The sequence below is a fragment of the Corvus brachyrhynchos genome, unplaced genomic scaffold, assembly GCF_000691975.1.
Source record: "Corvus brachyrhynchos isolate BGI_N302 unplaced genomic scaffold, ASM69197v1 scaffold142, whole genome shotgun sequence".
NCBI lineage: Eukaryota > Metazoa > Chordata > Aves > Passeriformes > Corvidae > Corvus > Corvus brachyrhynchos.
In genome coordinates this window covers 3,526,344-3,541,097 of record NW_008237226.1, presented here as the reverse complement: position 1 = coordinate 3,541,097, position 14,754 = coordinate 3,526,344, and the positions used below count along the sequence as shown (strand labels likewise).

Sequence of the window (14,754 nt, the reverse complement as noted above, 5' to 3'; positions counted from 1 at the left end):
AAAGTCTTTTCTCATTAGCTGTTCCAGGCTCCTCAGCAGCGGAAAATTCTACAAAAGACCTTTAACTTATAAAAGGGATTTTGCTACACACATTCAAAACAACTGTCTGTAACGTCAGAAATGTTGCTCCATTTCACAGAAATCTAACTCTTCGACATCACGCAAGTGATGCACACGGTAACATGCTAGTCCATGCTGTTTCTCATCTGATACCTTCTTCTTTCAAATGCCTTACATCTTCTGGCAAAGTGCAAGTGGAAACACGACAAGGCAACAAATTGCACTGTAATCTGTGAAAAAAAACCGAGACAGACAGCCACAGCAGGGTGCTGTGTTGATGGAAACCTTGGGAGCAGCCTGGCAACCCCTGGCATGACAAATTCTGCTGTGTAAGAGCAGACAGACAGTCCGTAATGAGTTATTAGCTTCAAAATACCTTTATTTAAAATTAATTTTCCACTCATCTGAAATATATGAATTCAGTAGTTCAGATGCCAACTTGAGTGTTAGTAGATGGCTACACAAGGCCTGCAGGATTCCTGTGTTTTGACTTATGGTCCCAGTGATTTACCCATTTAGAGACCTTCTGCAAGTCTATAAATACTCTTAATGTAGATTCTTATCATTACTTCTTTAAAAGCTTTGCAGTTCACCTTTAACACTGAAACATCCTTATGCCTTAATTACCTATGATGCGCTTAGTTACATACCTCAGGAAACAATTAAACATTGAAAGAATCAAACCACATACCATTTTAACATAATGAAACCAAGAAGTAACAAGAGCTCTGGATAAAATTGCATAAGCAAATAATCACAAAATAAGAACAGATTAAATTTTACAATACATTACTCAGCAGCCACAGTTTTGGTGAACAAAAGATATGAAACAAGTGAAGCTTAAGGAAGTCTCTCAAAGGACATTCTGTCTTGATTGTTCTTCCTGTCTAGCATTTTGAAAATAATTCACAGAAAAAGTATTTAATATTAAAAAGTAAAATATAATCTGTAGTCTATTGGCTGAAAATAAACGTTTCATTTATATTGCATCAGTTAATACATAGCTTAAGGCAAATGAAAGGAATCTTCTTTCTGAGAAACAAGGAAAACCAACTTCCATCACTGAATTAAGGCAGTGATTCATGACAATTGCCACCAGAGGTCAGGATTACATTCATGAAATCACTGTACTCTGTTTAATGTTCCTTAGACCTTGGAAAACCTGAAATTGTATCTCAAAAACAGCAGTAGTAATATATAATGTGTAACTACTTACAACATTATTACCATTACTACAGAGATTTCCCCTTATAAATAATAAATTCATGCTCAGCATAAATCAATACATACTGTTTTGCTTAAAAGACTTGTTTGATTTGGTAGTAGAAACATACAGAAGTATCTGGAACAGATTAACAATTTTACCTCATCTTTTCTTTCCCCCTCCACCCTTTCTTGTACATTTTGGACATCTGAATCCTTCATAAAAAATAATATTTAGACCTTGAACACTGCTTTTCAATGTTCTTAGCCTCTCCTCAATTTTCTAGTGATGTCACAACTGAGTACATGAAACTTAGCTAAAATTAGGAATTAGGTCAACTTGGGCAAATGCATTTCAGTGTATTTTGGAGGCTTGGTGGGGGAGGGTTTATATGCCATGAACAAAAGCCATTTTCAGTTCGTGATGAAAATAGTTACAATCCTGTAATATAACTAAGGTTAGTAACTTCCAAAGGAGAACAACTGATGACTTTTTCAAATACCATGGCTTAATAAATATTTCCGTATATTAGAAGAACAGCAACAGGTTTCTTTATGCAGTAGTTAAGGTTGAGGTATAGAATTTAATTAAAATTTAAAAAAACAAACAACTTTCTAGAATTCATATTGACCCTCTTTTCAGAGATATACTTTGCAAATTGGAGAGTCAAGAAGAGACAAAAAAAAATCAGGTGAAACAGTTTTTCAGTTATACCATAAAATTGAGGCATATGGAAAATGTATGGGGGCAACTTTACCTTACACAATTACAAAATCCCCCAAAATTCTAACTGTTGGAAAAAGCCTAATTTGCCTCAGTTCTGAGTTCAAACCACAATCTTAAATAGCTAACCACCACTATAATTTAAGACTAGGCAGGTAAGTGTCATTGTTGCTGAAATTCAGGAATTTGTCCCAAAAGACAAGCTTGTCATATGAAGGATTTATCAGTCCTCAGTTGGCTACAACCTTGACAGTATAGGTATTAGAAAGGTGGCTGAGCAAAACCGAACAAAAGACTGTATTTACAATAAATTTCCTTCAAGACAAAAATTCTAATATAAACATACCTTCAGTTTTGCTTAGACAACTGTACTGCCTTATAAGTTTGTGTATGGTAAGTCTCCTAAAGAGGGAAATACTTATCACTGAATTTTATCCAATTCCTCAAGAGAAAGGGCTGAAGAATTAAAACCATCTGATTTAATTCATCAACTGCAACAAAACAAATTATTTATGACCTATTTTAATTTGAAGCATGACAACCACAATTCAACTTAATTTCTGTCAAAACCACTAAAAATAATACAGATGTTCTAATCAATAAGGAAAAAGACGGATCAACAGGCCTATGTCTCTTCAAATATGGGGTTTCTTAGAGTTCTGAAAAGGAAATCATGTATTTGAAAAAAACCTAAGCTCAATATTTTATATATCTGCATAATAATGCTGATACAAGGAAAATTTAATTTATTCTCATCTTCTTCAACTGAAAAGGTTTCAGGTAATTTTATTTACAGTATGTCCATGAACAGAAGCAGAGCTTTTAATAATAAAAGTAACATCACAGCTGATATGAAACATATTGAAACATCAGCTCCTAAAATATCTGCATTCCTAAATGTGATGTCTCCTCATTTCAGATACCAACCAATTGTAATGAACAGGAATTAAAAAAAGTTTATTAGGAAAGATGGCAATTCTGACGACTTGAGCTTGGTCTTCACCAGAGCCAATATCATGCTACTATTCACTAGTTTTGTGTTGTCTACTTATGTCTTAGAAAATAACTCTCAGCAAGGTAAAAAGTCTTTCTGCAGGAATAAGAACTGCCTAGTAATGCATCTATCATTGCATTTTTTAGGAAATCTGTAATTTTTTTAAGGGATATTAAGACTGCAGTTCTGTTGTCTTCAGTATCTGAAAAATTGCTCCCTAATATCCTCTGCAGGTATCTATGGAAATATTTCAAGAATGAAGGAGGTAAAAATTAAGTGTTTAGATGTGAAACTTCATGTTAAAATGAGAGCTTTAAATTTAACTGAAACTGAAGCCCCAAAACATTAAAATCAGAACACATCCACAGTTACCATGAGACATTTACCAGATGTTTTCTGCATCCTGCTGCCCTGTGCAAAGACATGCTTCCTTCAGCATTTGCAATTCAGTCTCCAGCACTGCTTCCTACCACCTCAGAAGTGATCAAAATTTCAGCCATATTTCATCATATACATAATATGTCTCACTTGTAAAAATACATGGATATCAATGACATTGTCAACTGTTTTCAAGGGTTCATTCTTCACATACCACAAATTCCATTTAAAAGTAATCACATACCATGGTGATGCATATTCTAAAAAGGTGCACTGTGGTCATGGCAGTTCTTCAAAAGTATGTCTGCTATACTCTCAATGGCAAACAGCAATGAGATTCATTTGACTACTTCATCCCCTCTTACTTGTTGCTCAGCTTAAGATTCTGGGTGTGTTTGTTCTAAAGTGTTTAGCACAGAGAACTGCAAAATAAAACCCTGACTGTCTCTACACAAAGTGATTGATTGAGACATGAAAAATTAGATTTTTAAACTAAAAACAATTCTTACTGTATTCAGATGTTCCATGACTATTTCTTGCTGGCTCGTTCTTGACCAACATTTATGCATGAGGTAGTTTACTCCTTACAAACATAACTGTTTTATCTGACAGGACCCAAGTTCCATACACACAACTACCCTTCAATGTGACAGAGATGAGCTGTAGACACCAAAATGTGGGCTGACTCTGGCTAGCAGATAAGGCCCCGCTCCAGTCACTCACTCCCCCACCAGCAGGGTGGAGGAGAGAATTGGAAGGGCAAAAGTAACTCACCTTCATGGGCGAAGATACAGTCAGCTTAGTAAGTGAAAGAAAACAAACCAGCCAAACAACAAGCGATGCTCAGGCACTCACTCACCATCTCCCACCAGCAGACTGACACTCAGCCAGTCACTGAGGCTGCTTTGAAACTCATTAAAATGTAATTGACTTGTTAAATAGTTTCTCACAGAAAATTAGTTGAGATTATGCACAGCCACTACTCCCATGGCAATACAAAGCATTAATACGACCTTAAGGATGACATTGCTACAATAGTTTATGTATATATTGCATTATTTATTATAGTAGCCATCCCATTATGGAGTTGACATAATGCTTGCTTTAATGGTACATTGATCATACCACTAATAACATGCAACAGCTTTGTCCATAATATCACATCTGCTCTTTCCTTCCTTCTCCTTTTGAAAAACTATGCACAGCATTGCAGCAGACATGTAACAGAAAAGGTTGAAAGAAAAGCTAGGAAAAGCATTACTTCAGTCTTACCTCAGAACTGTAATCTTCTACTGTGGTGGAAATTTCACTTTCCGGCTAAAATAAAATATTAAAATATTTACAATGATGGCACTCTAAAAATACTAAACAAGATATTTTCCATTTTACAGTATTTGAAAACACCGAGGTGTACATGAATTTGATAAGAGTATATGTACAGTAACAATCACCTTCATTTGCTTGAATTAACAACTTTAGTAAGGTCATTTTGCTGTTGAACTATGATCACGGGAACACTATAATTACAAGACAAAATCTTCAAACAACCTACAGGTGCAAAACAATACTTTGGAAATTTAACTTAATTTTCTGGGATTTACTTTTGTTTTTTTAAAAAGTACTAAGTACCATGAAAAGGATTTGTCTCTGCTATATGAGTTTTAACTAATTAGGAACTTTGCTGGCTTAAGAACACAATCTTATGCAGAACATCATTTTCATACCTGCAAGACTTGATGTTGACTAGAATTTTAAAACAAACACTCATCCTTCAGCTTCCATGGAAACCAAGGGAAGATAAAAAGACAAAGACTCAAATCTTGTGATCTAATGAAGTAGACGAATTAAAGGAACAAAGCCTTAAAAAACTGAGCATAAACGTGCCATGGCAGATGCCTGAATGAAACAAAGTGTATCTTGAGGAACTACATAAGCTGTAACAAGTTTGAGAATCAAAATGTTCATAGGAAAAAACCACAAACTATCTATATAAGGTGCACTATCATGGAGTAAGTGTACTTGAAAGAAAAACCTGAGAAGTGTAACCGAGTTAGAACTACTTTGGCAAAAATGATGTGCACATAATAGAGCTTGTCCCAAATTCACTTAATGTGTTAGTCAGCCTCATGTTAAATTAGTCTCAATTTTATATAGAATTCTGTGAGGCTTATTTTCAAAGGGACATGGTACGTTTTGCATCAGTAGACATACGTGAAATTTGGAATGTTAACTGTGTTCTGTTTTGTTTTTTTCAAAGTAATCTACCACCCAGACCTCCTGAAGTTCTGCAGTTTTTACAATCCTAACAACGTTGATACTACATATTTTGAATCCAACATGCAGCTCCAGAATGTAAATAACCTAAACAAAGGGTTTTACAAAGGTTACACTGTTTTATGTACAGAGTGCACAACATTACCTTAAAATATTTATTTGGAAGTTAAAATTCATATAATGCATACAATTTAAAAAATAAAAACAGGTCCCCCCCAAAAATAAGACACTAACTGAAACAGAAATCAAAATTATATTTTAAAACTCTAGGGTGACAAAAGTGTTTCTGCTATGGAATACAAATTTAGTATTTTAAAATATTTAATCTTCACACAAATATATTTTATTCATATTATTTATATTTATATTAATATTTGTGTATATATAAATGTATACCAAAAAATTACATCTTGTTTGTAGTCTATGTCCTTGGTCTAGGACAAAATCCTCTGGAAGAAATAAAATCAGAGAAAACCACACTACTTTTTTTCGTAATACAGATAACAAATAAATGGTCACTATCTTCTTACAATTTTTCATGGTTTATTGCAATTCAGGAGTCTTCACAAAGAATGATTAGAAGCATTCCTACAGAAGCTCAGAAGTATTACTATAAAGGTGTATATATATAGCTAGATCTAAGAACTCTTCAAATCTTTATACATAGCATGAAATATAGGCACTTCTCCAACGTGCAAAAAACAGGAACAAGTAGTCCAACTTCTTCAATAGCTCTTCCTTGTAATGCTTTTCAATTATAAAACATCTCTTGTTTATAAGGATGATGAAATAAATTTATACATCCTCAGACAAACACAAACCTAGTAAATAATTATAGAAAAAGGCAAAGAATTTGTAGGTTGAAGCTTCGGCTGGAGTGAGAAAATATGAATTCTCAAATGAAGTTGATTATTGAAAATAATTCTCTAATTTTGTTATGGTAATTTGGCCAGATATGGTATTTTTTAAGAAGTTAATCTATTGCTGATGCTTTCTGAATACCAATCTACAAAAAAAAAAAAAAATTAAAAAGAGTCTAAAATATTTTTTTAAAAATTGTCAAAACCACAAAGTGCTCCATCAGTTTAGGTGTACAATATCTGTTAGCAGCATAATGTCAACTTCAGTCCTGGGTCTAGATAAGTTTTTTGCCTGTTAAGACCAAGTATTTTTGCCAAGGGATTCTATGATTTTAAGGACAGAAAGATGGCCAAATGAACTCCAGTTAAATGCACAGTCTCCTGTGCTAAGGGGATCATCCAAACCCTGCTAAAAACCAGTTAAAGAGAATTAAATCCTATGAGCTCACACATTAGACCCCAGACTGTAAGACTTCATGTTATTCTTTTGCTGTCAGAATCTGTAACATACAAGTAGTCAACATTTTACAGGCAGTCATCTTGCCCTCCGAGCAGCTATGTTACTTCCTAAGACCTGACCAACTTTATTTCAAAATCCAGCTTCTTCCATTATCAAGCCACCTGATCTGAATGCTTCAATTCTTCTTTGGTCAACAGAAGTAACTAGGTTTTACACAGCTCATTTGAGCCCCAAGGGTCCAGTTTGAAAGGAAATAATTTCAAAAAATTCTTACTACACACTCTTAGCAACACAAAATCTTTTGACAGGATAATGCCAAGAAGGCTATTTATCAGCTCTCTCAATGCTTTCTGGAATTTGAAATAGGTATTTGTAACACTTTCACAGTTGTTTTGCATGTATTCTATTAACTATGTCCCACAGCATTTTCTTGCTGCAAACAGTTTCTCTCTTCTGGCAAAATACTTCAACACCTTATTTAGTATTTTCTTCACTGACAATGTAGTTGATTTTTAAAATATATTGAAGAGACATTTCAAAGACTCTTTATAAGCAGCTATCTTCATCCAATCTTCAGATGGTACCTTTAATGACAACAGTATTCAGAAAATTTTTTAAAAGTTCTGTCTGTATGTACTTCAGAGGAACTACTGCAAGCTGATACCAAAAAAAGGAGTATCAGCTTGTGGAATACAGCAGGCCGATTTCAGAGTAACTTGTTTCTGTATGCAGTGAAGCACTGCTCAAAAGTCATGTTCTTGGACACTGGATGCCCAAAAATATCCCAGGATTCACAAAAGAACTCATATATAAAATTGGCTACAAGAACTGAAAAGTGATTTTCATATGTCTAGAAAACTTCCATAAGTAGACAATAAAACATTTTGCAAGAACCGACATCTGCACTAAACTACTCCAATTGCAGTGGATGAAGGTATAGACTGAGTATTCATGGAACAGAATTCTACCTGAAGGAAATTACTGACTTTTTTATGACCTCAGTGAAAACTCTCAGAAAATGTAACTACAAAAGGCTGGATTAATTCTTGACCAAGTTATTTTGACTTGGCCATTTCCTCTATCAATTCACAGAGGATCACAAGTAAGTCTAATTAAGGAGACTGTGACTAGAAGTGAGGCAAAGAGAATTTAGCCAGAACATCCCAGACATAAAATCCTCTCTTTAGGTCATCCTGAACCTTATGGGCCTTTAATACTTGTAGAACATTCTGAATATGAAGGGCTATTCTTTTATATTGCCTTATCATGTCTTCCTTAGTTCCCAATATCAAAACCATTCGATTCAAATTCCCAGGTAATTTATGACCCAAACCAATTTACTATGATCAAATTTAAATTGAGTGCATTTTAGTGGAGATAAACCACTGCCAAATCTGAATATAACCTGCAGCAAGGTACTGGAATCTGCAGTGTGTAAACTTCTCATGGAATCAGAAAACACCATCAGTAGTGGTAACCTAAGCATTCAATTAGGTTTCTATTCTTTGGTAACCTGGACTTATAAATGTTTAATCTAAAGTGAAAAACCCTGTAACTCTGCAAAAAGACCATTCTCCAACACAGGTAACTTCAGTGCCAGTAAATCTATTATATATCAGTATTTACAGAGATAAAAGAAGGCATAATACCAGAGGTTGTCTTATGAATCAAAGAAAATTGGCAAGTTATCCTGGCAATCTTCTGGCCAGATGGTGAATGGAAACATGACTGGCTTCAATCAGAACCATATGCTGCTGAGAATCTATTACCTTCTCTTGTGACACTGACTTTACTATTGAACAGACTATTTCCAAACATTTGCTTTTCTTCATTCTTAATTACAAAACATGTTTCAATGGATGCTATATTATCTGAAGTGACTGGGCCAATTTTGACTACATTTTACTTATCTTTTTTTTTTTTCAAATCCTCCATCTTATTGTCCATCCCACAATAACTCTTTTCTAGTCAAAGCATTTGGTTGCTCTTTGTTTTCATGCTTCCATCATAGGAATGTCTTACCACATTCATCACTTACACCCTTTCTCACTGAGGCATCCTCTCTGTTTCTCCATACCGCTTACATACTTTCTTATTTCTCTCACTTTTCTTCATCAGTTCTCAAGAATCCTACCCAGTGCTTCCTTCTTAATCACTTGCTGATCCTCCTCTGTCAAAATCTCAGACACTAACAACTGGAATACCTTATAGAAATGAAAAAATGAACATGGAGCTATAAACTTTATCACCTACTTCAGTTAACAGTAAAGCTATTCTAAAACTATTACCAAAAGGATTTGTCCTTTGAAAAACAAAAGACGAGTTACTAATCCAACCTCAGTCAATTAGAGGTATTCTTCATCACAGAACTTTGAACTTTTCTTTTCTAAGAAGCTTTGTATAATAGCTTTTACTACCCAGGTGACTCAAGGACAATTTTACTGTGACACAGGTTAATTTCTTTTGCTTTCCTGGCATTAGGACATTCTTGCAAAGCAGTGTGCTCCAGTGCACCATTTCAAGACCTCCCAGGCAAGGTGATCTCAGCAATTATTTACCCTAGAAGTGGTTTTGCTTTCTTCCATTTTAAATTGCAGAAGTCACAAAAAGAAGCAATCTGAAACCCAAAATTTTCATTTATTCCAGTTTATTTTATTGTATGTTCTAGGTTATTTGTACTTCGATATGGAAAAGGACACTATGATTGTCAATACCTAAAGATATGAGGGTGCAACAAATAAAGACAAAATATATTCTCTTTGTGAGAACAAGACAAAAAGCATTCAATATGAAACAAGAGACTTTCACTAATAAATACCAACTGTCACTTCAGGAAGAAATCTTGTAAATAAACTGTTCCTCCAACAGTGGATGGAAAACCTTTGAGATTACAAGTATGCTCAGATGGAAGGTAAAATGTAATGGCTAAACAATGGTAGTTCTTCCAGAGTTCTTCCAATTAGTTTCTGCTGGAGGGAACACAGTGGGATAGAGGAACCCACCTTTAGGAACACAAAGGGGAAAAAAAAAGGGAAATGGATGACTGCAAAAAATCCCTTTGTACTCTAAACACTTTTGTCCTCTCTGAAAAGAAACTCTTCTACCTTTACAAGGGACATAAGCTCCCAGACGAGTATTTCTATTTCACTTTCTGATATGCATATTGAGTAAGAGAACCCTTTTTTACTTTGTATTTGGACATGCTAATTCCACTGGGGACTAAAAAAATTATACTAGAAGAACTGCAGGGAGATAAACTTCTACCCACAAAACTACCACAGAATAGCCCATTAAAGATTTTTAGATAGACAGGCAGTATAGTCAGATGTTTTGAGTCTGTATTTTGTGGTACAGAAAGAACAATTCTAAATACCACTTCCAGTAAAAGATGAAATAAATAAGTTGAATCAAAGTTTAGCTAGAAAATGATCCTGCATAATGGTTCCAGTAATCCTGTCTCACTCTTCTGACACAGCAACCTACAACGATTTAATGTTGGGTGAAAAAGCAAACAGCTCAAAGCTGTAATTCTCCATTGCAGAGATTAGCCTGAAACTGCCTGTTACATTGGCTGCCATTTCAACTAAGCAAGCTCCAATCCAATTACTGTAATACAGGCTCTCTGTCCAAATCATTGCACTTGTAAGACTAAAACCAGTAAATTATGAGATTCACTGAAACACTTTCAGAGTTTTCCCTCTTCTATTAATACTGCAAAGACTTTAGCAATCACCTTCCAACTACAAAATGCTGATTATTTATTTAAGTAGTATGAGTAAGGAGGCTACAGACCACATTTAACAAAGAAAAATGCTCTCCCAATTGGGAGTGGGGCTTTTTCTGTGGAAGTGAATACTGATTTAAAAGTCACTACATAACTCAACAGAGTCAAATTACAAATTTACATGATTACCATGCTTATTCTTCTAAAGCTACAATTTAAAAAAGAAAGAATGAAACAAACCCCCTTCCCCTCAACAAACCAGAAACGCCAGTGCATCTCCGTACTTATTTATTTAAACATAAGATAAGTTGCTTTGGGAGTAAGACAGACCTCAGAAAAATCATACCCCATCTTAAGAATGCATCTATGCGTGCAATCTTTAGCAACTGCAGTGCAGATATTTTTTCCATTTCTAAAATCATCTATGTCTTGTACTGTATGCATTTAGAGGCCAGCACAGGCCACCAGGACCAACCTGATCTAATTAGACCCGCTTTGAGACCAGGATCAGACTAGGTGACCTCAAAGGTCCCTTCTAACCAAAGTTATTCTGTGACTCTGTACTGCACCCTGTTTCTCCAACTGTAGTAGAGATATTTACCCTAACAAAGGAAATACATCAGCAGAGTCCATCTGCAACTTCAAAATACATTTGATCAAGGAAATTACTTCATACAGTTGTCATATTTATGTAGACAATTACATTATTAAAACAAGAGTTTAAGTGACTCTCTCGAAACACCTCTCTTCCCTAGCAGTCCTCTCTTGTTAGTGTAGATAATCTGATGCATTTCATAAAGTACATCTTTCTCTTTTCCTAGGAGGTAAAAAAGTCATATCTTCATCTATGAAAATATTTATTCTGTTACCAAATTTCTTACCTGCTCCAGGAATATCTGAGTTGAACAGACACTTTTATTGAGTTACTACGAACAGTTTTGAAGCCCTAACATGAGCTTTCTAAGAATTAAAGGCTACATATTAAAGGCATGTACTTACAAGGTTCAAAATATCTAGTGTATTCTTATATTGTAGGCTTTAAACTGTAAAATAAATGGATCAATTACTTTGCAAGTTTTCATTTGCATGTATGATTTAGTCTGTCTGCCCCTCCATCACAGTAAGTTTGGGGTTTTTTTTAACAAAAATTCAAAAAAATTTCAAAAAGTGTAATTTCTCAAGTTAGTTCTCAGTTGCTGGAAATTCACTAATGGAGCCAAAATGATTACAAATGGTCTATCCTAGCACAGGACAGATAAGTCGAAATGCAGAGCATTCATTTGTACCACATCTCTCAGGAACGACTGCATTCATCTGCACAGAGCTGGGAATCTGCATTGAGATACTTGTTCAGAATGCCACTCATCATTTTAGAAGCATTGGTTTCACGAATGGAGTAAGTTATTCTGTAAATAGTATCAGCCTCTCTTGTCCCTTCTATCTGTAATGACATTACATGAATTCATGTTCACTCAGAACTGAACTGGACTGCCAGTGTATGCCATACAGCATCTTACAAACTTCCTAGAGTACTTTCAGCCAATAGCACTCAGGACTATATTTCATTAAGCTGTGAAAGTAGAGTAACTGTTTATCAATCTCTTAAGCCACCCAGTTTCTCAGCAATGATCTCCTAAATTCATTCCTTCTCCTCATTAACCAGAGCGACTCAAATTACATTATGAATACAAGAAAGATGTTTAGTTTTGCATTTTGGTGTAGCCATAAGTGCAGAGATCAAAAATCCACTGCAATTTGCAACTTCTAATAAAACAAAATTAATTTATGCACATTTAAAGACTACATCAGTACAAACACACTTTCCATAATCTACAGGGGACTGACTACAGTAAAAAACATGACACCAGCAGGCAGGTAGAAAGTACCTTCTCTGGACATACTAAGTCAGACAGAAGCAGCAAGGAAACAGTGTCCAAAATCTCATCCTATTCCTTTATTCCCACTTTCAAAATGAATGGATTATTTTATGCTCACTCACCCCCAAAAGTGACTGTTATAGCCTGAGACAAACTTACCTCAATGGTGTAAGCCTGGGTGTGTTTGATAATTTCTCCACTATGCAAAGTCCTGATAATCGCAAAGTCAGCAGTAGCAGCTGCTCCCCTTCGACTGCTGCATGTGGATATTTCATCACTTCGAGATCGATCAGTTTCAATCCCATCTTGTATTGATTCTTCATCTTTGATGTTTGCTGTTTTCTTCTTCTTTTTCTGCTTCTTTGATCCATTTTGACCATCAGTTTGTGCCTTCCGCTGCCTAAATTGGGCAAGCTGTATAGAAGACAAAATCTTGTTAAAGGTGAAAGTTTTCCTCTTTATTACTAATGACATCCTCTATAAAGGTTTACCCACTATTCTACATAAAACTTCAAACCAATCACTACTGAAAACAAGCTGGAAGGTAATGTTGCATATGTGAGACAGACCCAGATTATTTTTCCATTTACATAGTTTGCTTTAACAAAATCTTAAATCTAAACCAACACTTGATTAATTCCTTTTCAGTTTCAGATTCACAAGTTACTGTTCCACAGACTGATACCTAGAAATCAAAACATTCAAAGGCAAAGGTACAAATGTTATTATAAAGGACAAATGCAATGAAATAACCTGATCCCATTTTTCAATTTTATAGTAACCTAAAAATAATTTACAAAAATTTCTTTTAATTTTTATTTTAGAGACAGATAAAAGCAAACTTCTCTTCCAGCAAGTATCATATGAAGTTTTTTTAAAAGTTTGTTATAACTCATAAAAGCTGATCAAATTACTGAAAACATCATAAAGAAACAGCAAAGTAGCAAAATATATATTAAGGGAATAGTCCAAAACCAAAAAGTGAGCAGATTACAAGACACACTACCTTGTAGCAAAACATGCTGATGAACAAAAAGTCACAGGTGAGCCAGGCACACAGTTTAAAAACCAATTAGTATGTAAGCTATTTCAAATACTGTAAGACACTGCCTTTTGAAGAGCTTATCACTTTTAATCACTTTACAGTGGTTTACACAAGAAAATCCATTTAAAATATTTTTTTCTTAACACAAACAGAATTTTTGTTCAAATAAGAAAAACAAGCACATCAGGGTTTACCAATTAAAATTCAAAACTAAAAAGATTCTATCAATAAAATCCGAAAACAAGAAACATTACTTTCCAATTGAAACATCCAACACTAAGTGCTACAATAGTTTTCATAAATGTAGCTCCAACATAAAGCATACAAATAAAGACCCTAAAGCTTTAAACTTTCAACATCAACTAATACTCAAATATCATGTTTTTTTAAATAAATATGCTGCAATTTTAAGAAAAAAAATATAGAAAAGATAGCATATTTGCTCATGATATTCACCAGTCGAGAAAGCCAGGCTTCCATCCAACTTCTTCAGGAACACCCACACCAAACAGGACACACAGATCCCCTTTCTGAGTCACCGTTTGGTTACAGGGCAAGGTATCACCTGAAGTGCTTTCTAGTTCTCATCTGGCCCCAAGAGAGCTGAGAAACTCCAATCTAAATAAATGCAACACTGAGAGATCAGCTCTGACTTGTGGCTGGTTTTGCTTTTGTCCCTTTATTTGTATTTCTTTGTGGGTTTCTTCAGTCTCCTCTCCTTTCTTAAAACGACGGACAGCTTGGCATATGGCTCCTGCTCTGTTTATGGGAGGAGGACCTGAAGATTTGCTGAGCCAAATATGCTCACCTAAGTACTTAATACTTACCTCCTCTCCACTACTTTTCTAATTACTTCAACTTCATGATTTTTTTCTATTTTTAAAATATGCACCTTTTGTTATTTCACCAAAAATCTATTAAATCCAAAAATTCAAAACATGAAAAGAAAGGATAGTCTCCTTCTACTTCAAAGTTTAAGAGAAAAAAACCCCCAAACAGCCAACCAACCAACCAACCAACTCAACTCCCCAAACCCAACTAAACAGAGATTTAGTTTCTCAGAAATGGGAAGGGTAAAGGTTCCAGTTGTCCCCTTAGGATATTACTACATTCTCTTAAAACTGTAAGTTTATCTCAATAAAATATTTTCAGTTT

At 34.8% G+C, this 14,754-nt stretch overlaps 1 protein-coding gene across 1 annotated transcript in view; it reads right to left on the bottom strand.

Annotated features, from left to right (window-relative positions):
* Nucleotides 1-12,950, bottom strand: part of AKAP9 (A-kinase anchoring protein 9) — an 80,712-nt gene extending 67,762 nt beyond the window's left edge. Inside the window, 2 exon segments of the mRNA XM_017729279.1 lie at nucleotides 4,632-4,676; nucleotides 12,714-12,950. The gene's annotated coding sequence lies outside the window, so the exon portion shown is untranslated.
* Between the last annotated feature and the right edge of the window lie 1,804 nt (nucleotides 12,951-14,754).